Consider the following 16,966-nt stretch of genomic DNA (forward strand, 5'->3'; position numbering starts at 1 on the left):
AGCACAACTAGGGCCAGGCAGGATTTGAGGCCTCTGGACCGGTTGCTGGTCATTGTCATTACAGAGCTCAACTCAGGGACATCAGAGAGTCCATGAAGACCCAGGCCCCACCTACACCAATGAGGCCTCTGGTGCGGATTTGAATGAAGATCTGGAGGCGTTGGCACCTCCAGAGGTACAGCCACCCCCGTTAACCTCTCCTGAGGCAGCTGTGGAGCCAGGGCCGGCCTGGGAGAAACCTCAACCTGCAAATATGACTGAGGGCACAGGCCCCCTGGATGAGGAGCCCTCCCTGGAGCCTGCCCGGGGTGTCCCACAGTCGCAAAGCCAAGGCCTCAAGAGAGACAGCAATGAGAGCAGGTTCCTCAGATGCCGACACTGGATCAGGACTCCACGTAGACCCCTGTCGCCAATGACAGGGGTGGAATCGGAGGTAACACAGGGAGGCCCAGGGTGGTTGTGTGGGGGCAAGACCACCCTACTGACCCCTACTGAGCAGCCCAATGTGCCCTCGGGGTGTGTGTGTGTGTGTGTGTGTGTGTGTGTGTGTGTGTGTGTGTAAGGGGGGTTCACATAGAAAGGGTCTGAGCAGGAACATGCTGAGGAGGGGTCAGAAGCCAGGTGGACCAGTTACGTTCCCATCCCGGGTCAAGGCTGGCTGGGTGGACATGAAGTGTGGGTGGCGCCCTCTGCCCGAGATCTATCCTGAGTCCTGGAGGTGACCCTCATTTCCCCTGGGGGAAGATCTGTGCAGACACAGGGCTGGGACTGATCCAGGAGCAGAAGGTCCAGTGGGCAGAAGTAGCACAACTAGGGCCAGGCAGGATTTGAGGCCTCTGGACCGGTTGCTGGTCATTGTCATTACAGAGCTCAACTCAGGGACATCAGAGAGTCCATGAAGACCCAGGCCCCACCTACACCAATGAGGCCTCTGGTGCGGATTTGAATAAAGAGCTGGGGGCGTTGGCACCTCCAGAGGTACAGCCACCTCCATCAATCTCTCCTGAGGCAGCTGTGAGCCAGGGCCGGCCTGGGAGAAACCTCAACCTGCAAATATGACTGAGGGCACAGGCCCCCTGGATGAGGAGCCCTCCCTGGAGCCTGCTCTGGGTGTCCCCAATCGCAAAGCCAAGGCCTCAAGAGAGACAGCAATGAGAGCAGGTTCCTCAGATGCCGACACTGGATCAGGACTCCGCGTAGACCCCTGTCGCCAATGACAGGGGTGGAATCGGAGGTAACACAGGGAGGCCCAGGGTGGTTGTGTGGGGGCAAGATCACCCTACTGACCCCTACTGAGCAGCCCAATGTGCCCTCGGGTGTGTGTGTGTGTGTGTGTGTGTGTGTGTGTGTGTGTGTGTGTGTGTGTAAGGGGGGTTCACATAGAAAGGGTCTGAGCAGGAACATGCTGAGGAGGGGTCAGAAGCCAGGTGGACCAGTCACGTTCCCATCCCGGGTCAAGGCTGGCTGGGTGGACATGAAGTGTGGGTGGCGCCCTCTGCCCGAGATCTATCCTGAGTCCTGGAGGTGACCCTCATTTCCCCTGGGGGAAGATCTGTGCAGACACAGGGCTGGGACTGATCCGGGAGCAGAAGGTCCAGTGGGCAGAAGTAGCACAACTAGGGCCAGGCAGGATTTGAGGCCTCTGGACCGGTTGCTGGTCATTGTCATTACAGAGCTCAACTCAGGGACATCAAAGAGTCCATGAAGACCCAGGCCCCACCTACACCAATGAGGCCTCTGGTGCGGATTTGAATGAAGATCTGGAGGCGTTGGCACCTCCAGAGGTACAGCCACCCCCGTTAGCCTCTCCTGTGGCAGCTGTTGAGTCGGGGCTGGTCTGGGAGGCACCTGCAGAGATGAAAGAGGCCACAGCCCCCCTGGATGAGGAGCCCTCCCTGGAACCTGCCCAGGGTCCTGCCTAAGAGGAGGAGCTGCCTCCTGAAACCCCAGCAGGGCCAGCTCCAGAGCTGCTGGCCGAGACTGCTTGCCCTCTCCCCTCAGGAAAACTGGTGCCACCGCCTCTCATTGACCCTTAAATTTTATTCTTTGTAGTATTTTAGAGTCTTTTTCTCTCTCTCTATTCTTTCCTATTCTATGCTTTGTTTCTCCCTTGAGGGGATTCAACTCCATAAATAAATAAAAATTATTATTTGAATTTTATTTATTTATTTATTTTTAAAATATATTTTATTGATTTTGTACAGAGAGGAAGGGAGAGAGATAGAGAGTTAAAAACATCGATGAGAGAGAGTCATCAATCAGCTGCCTCTTGCACACCCCCTACTAAGGATATACCCGCAACCAAGGTACATGCCCGTGACCGGAATCAAACCCGGGACCCTTCAGTCCCCAAGCCGACGCTCTATCCATTGAGCCAAACCGGTATCGGCTATTATTTGTATTTTAAATGGTGTCATTCCTGAGCATGAAGGACACTCACGATGCTGGGAAAGCATCACCACCGTCTAGTTGCAGGATGTTCCATCTTCCCAAAGGGAAACCCTGCACCAACAGTACTCACTCCGCACTCCTTCTGCCCCCGGAGACCCCTGGTCTACTTTCTGTCTGCTCTGTTACCTGTTCTGGAAATTCCCTACACATGGAATCTTAGTGCCTTTTTCTGTTTGCTCACATATTTTTGTTTGTGTTTATCTGAAATAGCATTTTTGTTATTTGTAAGGGAAATCTCACATGGATTAGAGATCAGATGTAAAAACACACACACAATAATAATAAAATATAAAAAGAAGCCCTTTTAGTAGTAAGTGTGTGAATCATCCTGGGTTAGAGGCTCTGTGCTCAGTGTGGCCCAGAACCCAGTCAGGCAAAGGCTGGCTCTTCCTGCGCCCCACAAACAACAGGAAACATGCTGAAATCTGGGAAGAGAAACCTCAAGCTGCAAAGCATTCCTTACAACCCAAGGCCAGAGAAAGGTGTAACCTCCCTGTGGTGCAGAGAACTCTGGAAAGGAGTTTTCTAACGGGACAAAGGGCAGACACATGCACCTCCAATGAGGCAGTGCACAGGCCTCTCCATGTCAGAGAGGGCCCACCTCCCTGATGGGGACACACCCACTGTGGACACTGCGGGGAGAGCACTGTCACCTCAGACTGGCAGGCCTCTGGGCTGGTGGTGACCACCCTGGGGACAAAGTGAGGCAGCAGAGGCCCCTGCAGGTCCCCTGGGGAGGAGGGAAAGGCCACAGTCTAGGAGAACAGTGTGCAGCACCTGCCCAAGTCCCACAGGGCACACCTGCACCAGCAGTTACTAGGGGTTACCCACAGACATTCTTTTTTTGAAAAAAAAAATACGGTTTTTACTAATTTTTAGAGAACAAGGGGATGGATAGAGAAAAAGAAACACCGTTGAAAGAGAAACATCAACTTCAATAGGTTGTCTCCTGCATGCCTCTGCTGGTGATCAAGCCCGCAACTCTGGCATGTACCCTGACCAGTAATACAACTGGTGACCTAGTTAGTGTGTTTCCCATAGAAATTCTTACAAGGATGTATTTTTGAGACTACCCATGAATGCCCTGATGGAATGCCCCGGAATTGGAGTCAATGCTAATGTACATGGAAAGGGATGGGATCCACCAATCGTGGACCTCATGGACAAGGAAAGTGGAGCAGCTGCTAAAGAGGCTGTAGGGGTCTATATGTGCCCACAGATAAAGGCCTCAGGGGTTCTCTCATGTGAGACACATGGACAAACTGAGTCCAGGATCCCACCTGTTAGACCCAATATATGTGTTTTTAATAGGCAGACATGCATTTGTAAAAAAAAGATTTGATACTGTATGTAGAGCATACTAAAATTCTATTAAAAACCTATAAGTACTGATAATTGAAATTAGGAAACTAGCAGGCTCAAAAATATCCAGAAATCAGTTGCATATTTTATATTCCAATAACAAACTATCAAGAAGGAAAACTACGAAGATTATGCCATTCACAACTGCATAGAAAAAGTAATAAAGTACTTAGAAATAAAATTATAAGACACGGGAGAAAGAAACTGAAGAAGATACAAATAGGTGGAGGCATATACCATGTTCATGGATAAGAACAATTAACATCATTAAATTGTTTATACTACCCACAGCAATCTATAAATTCAATGCTATTCCTAACAAGATACCAATGGTGTATTTTACAGAATGAGAATATAATTTCTAGAGGTAAAAAATTTAGAAAAAGTTTATCTGGGTGGTTCTGACTCATAGTATTTAAAGAAATTATACTCAAGTTGTCAACCAGAGATATAGTCAATGAAAGGCACAACTGGGGTTAACAACTTTTTATGGTTGTTGAAAGAACTCAGTTCATTGACTCATTGATCTCACTATGGGTCTGTTTAAGTGTTCTCATACAGAAACTAGCAGCTAGATTCTCCTCGAGTGAGTGATCCAAGAAAGATCAAGGATATTCCAAAAATTTATATGGAACCACAAAGAACCACAAATCTTGAGAAAGAAAACCAAGCTGAGGAAGCATGCTACCTGTTATCAAACTATACTACAATGCCATTGTAATCAAAGCTGCATGGTACTGGCATAAAAACAGACATATAGTTCAATGGAACAGAATAGAATGCCCCAAAATAAACCAATGCCCTAATGCTGAATTAATATTTTACAAAAGAGGCAGGAACATAGACTGGATAAAGACAGTCTGTTCAATAAACAGTATTGGGTAAATTAGATATGTGAAAAGAAGAAATAAAGAAACCAAACCCCCTTCTTATATCATACACAAAAATAAACTTAAAATGGATTGGAGACTTAAATGTAACACTCTAAACCATAAAACCCTAGAGGAAAACATAGGCAATAAAATCCTAAATATTTTAATATTTTTTTCCGATATACCTACCCCCTTGGGTTAGTGGAATACAGAAAAAATGAACAAATAGGGCTATATCAAGCTAAAAAATTTTGCACAGCAAAGGAAACTATCAACAAAATGAAAAGACAACCCAATGAATGGGAGAACATATTTACCAATGATACCTATGAAAAGGGGTTAATTTCCAAATTTTATAAAGAACTTATATGACTCTCCCAGCCAGCATGGCTCTGTGGTTGAGCATTGACCTATGAATCAGGAAGTCAAGGTGTGATTCCAGTCAGGGCACATGCCTGTGTTGCAGGCTTCTTTCCCAGTATGGGTTGTGTAGGAGGCAGCTAATCAATGATTCTCTCTCATCATTGATGTTTTTATCTCTCTATCCCTCTCCATTCCTCTCTGAAATCAATAAAAAATTTATTTAGAAAAATAACTTATACAACTCAACACCAAGAAAAACTCAAACAATCCAATTAAAAATGGGCTCAATAAATACTCCTCCAAAGAGACATATAGACATATAAAAGATGTTGAATGTCACTAATCAGGATAATGCAAATTAAAATCACAAAAAGCTAGCACCTCATACATGTCAGAATGACTATCATCAATAAATCAATAAACAACAAGTGTTGGTGAGGATGTGGAGAAAAGGGAACCCTCATTCACTGTTGATGGAAATGTAGATTGGTGCAGCCACTGGAAAACAATATAGTTTCCTCAAAAAATAAAAATGAAACTGCCTTATCACCCAGTGAATTCACTATGGGAATATAATTGAAGAAACCTGGAATACTAATTTGAAAGAATATATGCACCCCTATGTTCATTGCAACATTATTTACAATAGCCAAGATTTGGAAGCAAGCCCAGTGCTCATCAGTAGATGAGTAGTAGATAAAAAAGCTGTTTTACATTTATAGAATGAAATACTACTCAGCCGTAAAAAAGAATGAAATCTTACCTTTTGCAACAGCATGGCTGAACTTGGAGAGTATTATGCTAAGTGAAATCAGGCAAAGACAAATATCATATGATTTTACTTAGATATAGAATCTAATGAGCAAAATAAACAAAGAAAATAGAAACTGATAGCCCTCAGAGGTGTGGGGTTTAGGAGCTTGGTGAAATAGATAAAGGATTAAGGAGAAAAAAAAAACACCCTCATAGATATAAACAATAGTATGGTTATTATAACAGGGAAAAGGAGATGGAGAAGGTAGAAGAGAATAAAGGGGGTATAAATGATGATAGAAGAAGACTTGCCTTTGGGTGGTGGACACAAAATACATATACAGATGATATATTGTAGAACTGTACACTTAAAACATATATTATTATTTTTGTTAATCCTCACCTAAGGATATCTTTCTTTAAAAGATAGTAGAAGGGAGGGGGGAGAGACAGAAAGAGAGAACCATCATTGTGAGAGAGTTACATCAATTGGATGCCTCCTGCACATGCCCTGACTGGCACTGGGTGGGGTTGGAGCCTGCAACCAAAGTATGTGACTTTGACTAGGAATTGAACCCTCAACTGTTCAGTCTATGTGTCAATGCTCTAATCACTGAGCCAAACCTGCCAGGGCAAAACCTAAATCATTTTATTAACTAGAGGCCTGGTGCATGAAATTCGTGCATGGGGAGTGGTAGGGTGGGAGTGGGGGCACTGTGTCCCTCAGGCCAGCCTGCACCCTCTTCAATCCAGGACTCCTTGGTTTAGGCCTGATCCCAGGTCTAAACCAGCAGTTGACATCCCTCTCGCAATCTGGGACCACTGGCTCTTAACCGTTCACCTGCCTGCCTGCCTGCCTGATTGCCTCTAACCACTCTACCTGCTTGCCTGATGCCCCTAACTGTTCCCCTGCTGGCCTGATCACTCCTAACTGCCCTCCTCTGCCAGCCTGATCACCCCTAACCACCTTTACCTACACCCCCATCACCGTGGCTTTGTTCAGAAGGACATCTGGAAGATGTGTGGTCTAATTAGCATATTATCTTTTTATTAGTATAGATGTCACCCCAATAAATTCAACAAAAATTTAAAAAATAAAATGCCTAGAAAATAAATAATTTTCTATCATTTTTATCTCATTCATAACTTCTATGTTGTGTGGTTTTTATTTTATTATTTTTTTTATTGATATCAGAGAGGAAGGGAGAGGATAGAGAGATAGAAACATCAATGATGAGAATTACTGATCATCTGCCTCTTATACACCCTCCACTGGGGATTAAGCCTGCAACCTAGGCATGTGCCTTTGACCAGAATCAAACCCAGAACCTTTCAGTCCACTGAACCAAACTGGCTAGGCTATGTTGTGTTTTTGTTTGTTTGTTTGTTTGTTTTTTAAGACATTTTTATTGATTTTAGAGAGTGAGGAAGGAAGAGGGAGACAGAGAGAGAAACATCAATGCAAGGGTGAAAACATTGATCCACTGCCTCCTGCACAAGCCCATCAGAGAGCAAACCTGCAACCTGGACATGTGCCCTGAACCAGTGACCTTTCAGTGCACAGGACTACACTCAACCAACTGAGCCACACTGGCCAGGAATTATGTATGTTTCATATTACTATTAATACTGAATACATAAATTATGAATAAATATACATAAATCATGGTCTATCTATATTTCCCCCTTTAAAATGCAAAGGGAATGTCTTCAAGCAGCTTAGAGGTGACTAAATGGGGAAATCAGAATTTTTTCTAAAAATGTATTTTGTCGATTTTCCACAGAGAGGAAGGGAGAGGGATAGAGAGCTAGAAACATCCATGAAAGAGAAACATCAACCAGCTGCCTCCTGCACATCCCTTACTGGGGATGTGCCCGCAACCAATGTATATGACCTTTACCGGAATCGAACCTGCGACCTTTCAGTTCACAGATCGATGCTCTAGTCACTGAGCCAAACCGCTTTTGGCAAAATCAGAATTTTTAACTTAGCTTGATAAAACTCCAGACTCAGAGTGATCTCTGTTGTTCATTTAAAAACTGCCCAATAATTTGTCATCAATACAATGGGTTCTCCACCCATTATGGGGCTGGTGATGGTGGAATATAAATGACCTTTGGAGCATTTGAGAATCCCATAACACTGTTACAAATTCTGTGATCATATTAATTTGCACTTTCTGTACAGACAGTCCATACATCTCATCAGATTTCCAAGGGATCTTTTTCCAACAGGCTAACAATTACTGATATGGAGGTATGAGAATATGAATGATGCAAGGTATTTTTATGATAAGAAATTAATATTTGATGTGACCTTTATAAAACAATCTGTACATTTTATATGACCTTTATAAAACAATCTGTACATTTTATATGTCCAAACATTTATTGAGTTTTACAGAACTCAATAAATGTCTAGATGGTTAATATTCATTCTAACTGTCCAAAGGAAGGCTTCATTTGTCTCTGGAGATAGGCTTTCTAAGGATAATTTCCTTCTGAAAGATTTTCTCACTAGTACTCTATTCTATGTATGTTGTCTAGACAAGAAAGAATTTTATTAATGTTGCTATTAGCATGTCTTTGAGGCTTTGACACATCTTAGGCAGTGGTACTTTAGGAATAAGAACTTGAATTCAGTGTCTAAACTTTTTTTCGTCAGAAATTGCTCAAATATTTTAACTTTTGTTTGGCAGGCTATTGTACTGTGTTTCTCTGAATGACAATATGCTTCTGTACCCATGTGATACCATATCATCTCCAAGCCCCACAGCCAAATGCCACAGAAGCAGAATACACTGTATCTATTTCTCAAGCTGTTTTATCGGGTCTTATTGCAGCCTTTCACTGTTAGACCATCTTCAGCTATTATTGGACTTACCTTTTCAGTTACTATTTCAGTCTTTCCTTTGTGGGAGACCCTTTCCTAGTTCTATTTGCACATCATCACCCACCAGATTCTTACTTCAAGTTCCGCACACAAAAGCACAATTTGCTATTGTCTTATTTCAATCATTTTTACATGCTCATAGTTTTATGCAAATGCAAGAATAGATAAGAAGCCAGCAACATGTAAGACCAGAAGTAACATTACAATTACATTAGATGCCCCTTTAAAGAAACTGAGATAAATAATCTGCTTTTGGCGGAGGAAGAGGAGTCAGGGTCTCCACAGGTAGGGATACGATACATTCCACAACAATATGGCTTTACTTTAGGTTTCATCTCAGAGAGTGATGGATAGATGCAACAAGAGTACAAAGTTTGGGAAAGGGTTGCAAATCTCTGCATTCTGCATGGGACAAGGTTTAGTGCTGGGCAGGAAGCTTTTATCTCCCCTTCAGATAAACTCAGCTGAACAGTCACTGACTTCAGTGAGTGCTGGAATTGTGCATATTAAATTGTTTATCTTAACAGAGACATTGTAATCCAGTTGGAATTTTACTTTTATGAAGACTATTTGGTGCCTTTTGTTAACAGACTTTCTTTAAATATGGAGGGGGTGTTTAGGGATTTGCTGACAAGGTAAAAGAAGATAATAACAAATAATATTTTTGTTGGTGTGTTTGTTTAATACTTAGGACTTAGAGTTGGGGGAAATGTCTGAATCTTAAAGAGCTTGACACTTCACACTACCTATACTTTGTTGAACTACTTTAAAAATATGCCCACCTATCAGGGGCATTTGTCTTTATATAACAACTCAGTTTAATGGTATGATTTATTTACTGACTTTAATGACTGCAACCACCACTACTTGATATTCTGCAGGTCCTATAGCCTGTATCAGTGGTCGGCAAAATCATTAGTCAACAGAGCAAATATCAACAGTACGACAATTGAAATTTCTTTTGAGAGCCAATTTTTTTAAACTTAAATTTCTTCTAATGCCACTTCTTCAAAATAGACTCTCCCAGGCCGTGGTATTTTGTGGAAGAGCCACACTCAAGGGGCCAAAGAGCTGCAGGTGGCTCATGAGCTGCAGTTTGCCAACCACGGGTCTATATCAATGTTTATTGTTTTCCTAAGAACTTAAGACCAGAATGATGAGCTATTACTTCTAATGCTAACATAATAAATACTATTTATCAAGGGAAGGATATAATTAAATAATGAAAACAAGCTGGGCCACCATGGCTCAGTGGTTGAGCATCGACCTATGAACCAGGAGGTCACAGTTTAATTCCCGGTCAGGGCACATGCCTGGGTTGTGGACTCAATCTCTAGTGTGGGTTGTGCAGGAGGCAGCAGATCAATGATTTTCCCTCACCATTGATGTTTCTATCTCTCTCCCTTCCTCTCTGAAGTCAATAAATACGTGTTTTTAAAAATAGTGAGAGCAAAATATAATAATCTAGATTAATAATCAAAATATAATAATCTGGTTTGAGCTGTCACAGACTATATATCTTCCTTGGAATGGTCATACTATAACTTTTTATAAGTCACTGGTTTAAAAATGCACACCAATCTCATAACCTCTGTCTCCATGCACTTAACTAAATGTAATTGGCTTGAACACATGGTTGAATGGACTGCCTGTGGCCACCCATGAAGGTTAGAATCTTGGTCTCCTCACTCTCAGTCAGGACAACCTCTAGTCTACTACACTGTTTCCCTTAACATAAAATAAAAAAGTCTCAGAGCTCATGTTCTTTAGCTCAGTAATAGCCATCAATGCCCAAGAAATGGGCCCAGCACCATTCGTTACATGCTATCAAATTTATTTTCACAGACTTTGGCTTTCAAAGTATTCTAACTACTCTCAGAACAAAATGTATTTTATATCATGTCCCAATATACACACACTTAGGTACATAGTGCACTGTATCAGTCAGGGTCAAACCAGGAAAACAGAAGGAATTTAATCTAGGGAATTGGTTACACAGGTGACAGAAGAGCTGAGAATATGGAACTGAGAGTATACTCCTAAACCTGGAGGAACCAACGGATGAGGCAGGGCTTAGTAGAGCCCAGAGGCCAGGCTCTCCTAGTGAATCTGAAGCCATGATGGTTCTCAGCGTTAGAGCCAAGGTGGAGAAACAGCTGTTCCTAGAGATGAAGCTATAAGCAGAAAGAGAAGGGGAAAATACCCTGCCTTCTCCTTCCCTCCTGTTCTTCAGTTGTCCTGTCTCTAGCCAGTGCCTCGCAGGAGCTGACTGCAGCTGACACAGGAGCCTGGGAATTACAGCCCATGAAGGTCATTCCCACTTAGGGTTGAGCAGAAGAGGAGATCTGAGGGACAACAAACACAGTAACTAAAACAAAGTTTCCTAAAACAGTACTACTCTTACTACAATAAGAGCAATGCCTTCTACTCTATGTCTTTTTTTATATTGCCCGCCCCATGACTCACAATTCACCACGAGTTGAAAAATACTCATTGGACCAATAGGAGATGCACTTTTAGGAGTTTATGGATTATATAAATTTTAGTAAAATAAAAATTTCCATTGGGTGCCATACCTGGACCATCTTTTTAATAATGGATATAATAATATATTAGTAACATATAAATATATGTAAAATTGCATATGCAATAGTTTTAGACTTTTAGAAATCTAGTAAAATAGACATACTTCCCTAATTCAAATTAGTAATGAGAAAATTTTAGGGAGGATCCAAGATGGCTGCTCGAGTAGACATCTAACCGCAGCAGCACACAACAATTTCAATGGAATACAACTAAAATGTAGAGTGGACATCCCCCAGAGCTACAGGTAGTCGACTGACTGAAAATTCTACAACAAGAAGGAAAGAGAAAACCAGAAGGAAAATCAGAGGAGCTGAAAAAAAGCCTAAGGTACGGAGACATGCTGCGCGCCAGCATGCACGCGCGTGCGTGGAGAGGTCGCAGCCGGAGAGGAGGAGAAGGCTGGGCGCCCGCCTGGCGTTCCCTAGCAGGAAGGAAATAAAACCCCCGGCCTGGGCTGAACCCCTGAACCGGCAGCGCTGAGCCCCAGTTATGGGCCAGACCCTGGGGACCCAGGCTCCGGCAGGGGGAGACAGGGCTGCGAGGCGGAATCCCAGGGGAGCAGCGAAGAGCAGGGCCCCCAGAGTCGAGCGCACATTGCGCGCAGAGGACTGAATGTTGACTCTGATGCTGGATTACCCTAGCCGGAAGAAACAAAGCCTCCGGCGGCGCTGAGCCTCAGTCCGGACTGCTCTGAACTCCAGTTCTAGGCCAATTCCTGGGGACCCAAGCTCAAGCAGAGGGAGGCGGGGCTGTGAGGTGGAGTCCTGGGAGAGCGGCGAAAGGCCGAGCCCCCGGAGTCTCGCACATTGCTTGCAAGGGAAGGAATGTTGACTCTGATGCGAGATTGCCCTGGAGGGAAGGAAACAGGAGCCCCGGCCGTGTTGGGCCCCAGTTTCGACTGCTCTGAACCTCAGTCCTAGGCCAGACCCTGGGGACCCAGGCTCAGGCAGGGGGAGACGGGGCTGTGAGGCGGAATCCCAGGGGAGCGGCAAAAAGCGGAGCCCCCAGAGTCACGCACACTGCGCGCAGAGGACAGTCTGTTGACTCTGATCCTAGACTCCCCTAGCAGGAAGGAGAAAAAAAAAAGCTCCAGACTGGAGGAACGTGACAAGGAGCAGGAGCCCCTGCCTGACGCCGGCCAGCCGGGCACCAACAAGGAGCCGGTGACGGAGCCCCCACGGGGGGGGGAGTTGCCCCTGAGCCTTCGACTTCTGAGCGCGGGAAACGGAGCCAAGGCCGGGGGCTGCTTCCTGGGCGGCACCGACCCTGGCAACAGGCTGAAGCAGCGCAGAAGCCCGCGGACAACAAAGGGGTGCCACAGGCCAACCTGCTGAGCTCCCAGAACAAGGAGGAAGAAACCAAAGAAGTTCTCAATGTGAAGAAATCAAGTGAGAGCAAAAGATAGTAAAATTACTTAAGAAAGAATACAAAGAAGATCTTGAAAAATCAAAGACTAAGTCAGAACTCAACTCACCAGCCAACATTGCAACATAAATGGGTTTAAAAAGAAAAAAAAAAGGACAGAATGTTGGAACAGTGGCGGCCAGGCCTAGAGTGGCCAGGCACAAGGCAGTGGCAGCCGGGCCCGGAGCAGCAACAGCCAGGCCCCAGAGCAGCAGCAGCCAGAACCAGAGCATCAACAGCCAGCACTGGAGCAGCCAGACCTGGGGCAGTGGCAGCCAGGCCTGAGGCGGAGGCGGCCAAGCCCAGGGTGGCCAGTCCAAGAACACCCAGACCCGTAGTGGCCGGGCCCAGAGAAGCCGGGCCCAGAGCAGCCGGGTTGGGAGCAGCCAGACCCAGAACAGCAATAGCCAAGCCCGGAGCATCCAGGCCAGGAGCGGCCAGACTCAGAGCTGCCAGGCCTGGGGCAGCCAGGCCCGGAGCAGCCGGGTTGGGTGCGACCAGACCCGGAGCAGCAGCTGCCAGGCTGGGAGCGGCCAGGCCTGGAGCAGCGGCTGCCAGGCTGGGAGCGGCCAGGCCCGGAGCAGCGGCTGCCAGGCTGGGAGCGGCCAGGCCCAGAACAGCCAGGTCGGGTGTGGCCAGGCCCGGAGCAGCAGCTGCCAGGCTGGGAGCAGCCAGACCCGGAGCAGCTGGGTCTGGTGCGGCCTGGCCCGGAGCAGCAGCTGCCAGGCTGGGAGCGGCCAGGCCTGGAGCAGCCAGGCCCGGAGCAGCCAGGCCCGGAACAGCTCGCTCCTTGCCTGCCCCTGCCCCACGGCTGCCTCTCAGACATGGCTGGAGACTTTTGTGGGAACTTGAAGGTCTGCTGAATCAAGTGATGAAGGCTTAGATCTGGATGTGTTGAGTTAGTATAGGGCTGGGGTGTTGATCTGGGAGTGCCTTGGGTGGGGCCTGGATGAGGCTGGTTGACCTATTTGGAAATGTCTTTTGTGTGAAGTTTATCATTGGGCATGTGGAGGTATTATTGATATGAGAAAATGCTAAGTAACTGATTTACTATCTGAAAAGGGATTTACTATCAGGGAAAGGGAGGGAGGAAGAGACTGAACATAAATTGTGCACCCATGAGGACAATGGGGGATGGGGAGGGGGTGGAGGGTGGGGTGGGAACCTGGTGGAGGGGGGAAGAAATGAGGAACCTTTGTAATAATATGAACAATAAAGATTGAAATAAACTCAAAATGGATACAGGACTTAAACATCAGACAGGAAACCAAAAAATACTAGAAGCATCCACAGGCAACAAAATCTCAGACGTATGCCAAAAGAACTTCTTCACTGATACTGCCCCTAGGGCAATGGAAGCTAAAGAGAAAATAAACAAATGGGACTACATCAAAATAAAAAGATTTTTTACAGCAAAAGAAACCATCAACAAAACAACAAGAAAGCCCACTGTGTGGGAGAACATATTTGCAAATGTTAACACTGATAAAGGTTTAATCTCCAACATCTACAAACAGCTTATATAACTAAATAAAGGGAAGATGAATGATCCAATTAAAAAATGGGCAATGGACCTAAATAGAATATTTTCAAAAGAAGACAGAAGGCAGGCCAAAAGGCACATGAAAACATGCTCAAAGTCACTAATTATCTGAGAGATGCAAATCAAAACAACAATGCGGTACCATCTCACACCTGTCAGAATGGCCAACATCAACAAATCAACAAACGACAAGTGTTGGCGAGGTTGTGGAGAAAAAGGAACCCTCGTGCACTGCTGGTGGGAATGCAGACTGGTGCAACCATTGTGGAGAACAGTGTGGAGTTTCCTCAAAAAACTGAAAATGGAACTCCCATTTGACCCAGTAATCCCATTCCTAGGAATATATCCCAAGAAACTAGAAACACCAATCAGAAAGGATATATGCACCCCTATGTTCATAGCAGCACAATCTACAATAGCTAGAATCTGGAACAGCCTAGGTGCCTGTCAGCAGATGATTGGATCCAAAAACTATGGTACATCTACACAATGGAATATTATGCTGCCATAAAAAAGAAGGAATTCTCATCATTTGCAGCAACCTGGATAGAACTAGAGACCATCATGCTGAGTGAAATAAGCCAGTCAATGAAAGAGAAATACCACATGGCCTCACTCATTTATGGATATTAAAGAACATTATAAACTGACAAACCAAAAGTCAGATATAAAGACAGTAAAGCAACAAGCAGACTGTAAAATTACAGCGGGGAGAGTAGGGAGATCTGGGGGAGATAAGAGATCAACTGAAGGACTTGTATACATGCATATAAGTACAACCAATGGACACAAAACTCTGGGGAGGGAGGGTATGTATGGGAGGGGGGGCAATGTTAAAATATGTACACAGATAATAATTTAATAAAAATAAATAAATAAATAAATAAATAAATAAAAAGAAATACTTCTCTATAAAAAAAAAAGAAAATTTTAGTTCATGACCATATTTTTGCATATCAGGTCACATATTATGCTAACAATAAATCTACAAAATTTCCCACCTTGGTGAGAGTTTAGACTATGAAATTTTGCTAGTAATACTTCTAGGGCCCAAGGTTTTAGTAGAGTCATGATGGGTTTGTTGGTTACTAGCCACCTACAAGTATATAGTACCTGGCCTATGCTAATGAGTGTATTCAGGGTATTTTTGAAAGCTGGGTAAAACCTTTTAGATACTGTCTCTCCTTCCGATATTCTGTTAACATAAATATTGAAAGCAAAGATCAGTTAGGCCACTTATAACCTAAACACCTTTTTTTTGTAGGATTGAACAATCTTAATAAATAAAAAGCCAGGGACCATCATGATTGAAACGAGATGGATGACCAAACACAGGCTGTGTGGGGTGACAAGGCTGGCAGGGGATTAGTGAGGGACAACTGAACAGCAGGCTGAGTGGGATGACCAGACTGTCAGGGGGACAGATGGGATTGGCTAGGCTGGTGCGGGTGAGGAGGGTAGTAGTAAGCGGAGACTAGGCCAGCAGAGAGGGGGGCAGTTAGGAGTGATCATGCGGGCAGACAGTTGAACAGTTAGAAGCTACCCTGTTTCCCTGAAAATAAGACAGTGTCTTATATTAATTTTTTTTCTCCCAAAGTTGCGCTAGGTCTTATTTTCAGGGGATGTCTTATCTTTCCATGTGCTAGGTCTTATATTCGGAGGATGTCTTATTTTTGGGGAAACACGGTAGTGATTCTGGATTGTGAGAGGGATGTTTGACTGCCAGTTTTGGGCCTAAACCAGCAGTCAGATTAGAGAGGGTGCAGGCTGGGATGAGGGGAATTTTGTGCACCAGGCCGTTAGTGTATATATAACATTACACTTTTAATCAATGTTCTACTAAATGATCACAACTTTCACTCTCTCCTGAATAACATCCACCACGCCCTGATCCAGGAAAAATTTCCCCCTGTAGTGATAGATACATTAGCAAACTTAAACAGCATTGCTATATATATGATATCTTATACAAATGCTGCTAATACTGAAATAGGAAAGCTCTTGTCAAGTAAAACTGAGTGACATTGCCATCAAAATTTGTACACTTAGACAATTTATATAGTATTGGGAAACAGAGAAAGTAAATATGAGGAATACCACTGCAGGGCTCAGTAACAATAGGAAGTTTGTTGGCCATCATCAAGGGAAAATTTAGGTGTGTAACTTCCCTCTTCTGCACATGGGTTCAGCCCTGGAAAAGTCATGTGACCTTACCTTGTTAATCCTTTAAACTACACTGATAAAACGGGGAAATTTGTGCAAATAATTTCTGATTCCTTCTATCTTAAATGGTCTGTCTCAGTTTCCTCATTTATAAAATGGGATAATATAATAATGGTACCCAACACAAGGTACTGCTATGAGAACTATGAAAGACAAAAGATGTAATACATGTATCATGGTGCCAATACAGAGGAAATATTTAAAAAATAAAGCTACTATTATTTTTTTTCAGCTCCATCAGTCCACGAAATTGCACACATTGGCTTTTATCAGTCTTCATTTTTTTGTTTGTTTTGTTTTAACTCTCAGAAGTCAACTACTTTATAAAGTTTTAACTTGCATTGGTCTCCTTATCTTTTTTTTTAATATATATTTTATTGATTTTTTACAGAGAGGAGGAGAGAGGGATAGAGAGCTAGAAACGTCGATGAGAGAGAAACATCAACCAGCTGCCTCCTGCACACTCCCCACTGGGGATGTGCCTGCAACCGATGTACATGCCCTTCACCGGAATCG

Source organism: Pipistrellus kuhlii, unplaced genomic scaffold, assembly GCF_014108245.1.
Source record: "Pipistrellus kuhlii isolate mPipKuh1 unplaced genomic scaffold, mPipKuh1.p scaffold_m20_p_9, whole genome shotgun sequence".
NCBI classification, from domain to species: domain Eukaryota; kingdom Metazoa; phylum Chordata; class Mammalia; order Chiroptera; family Vespertilionidae; genus Pipistrellus; species Pipistrellus kuhlii.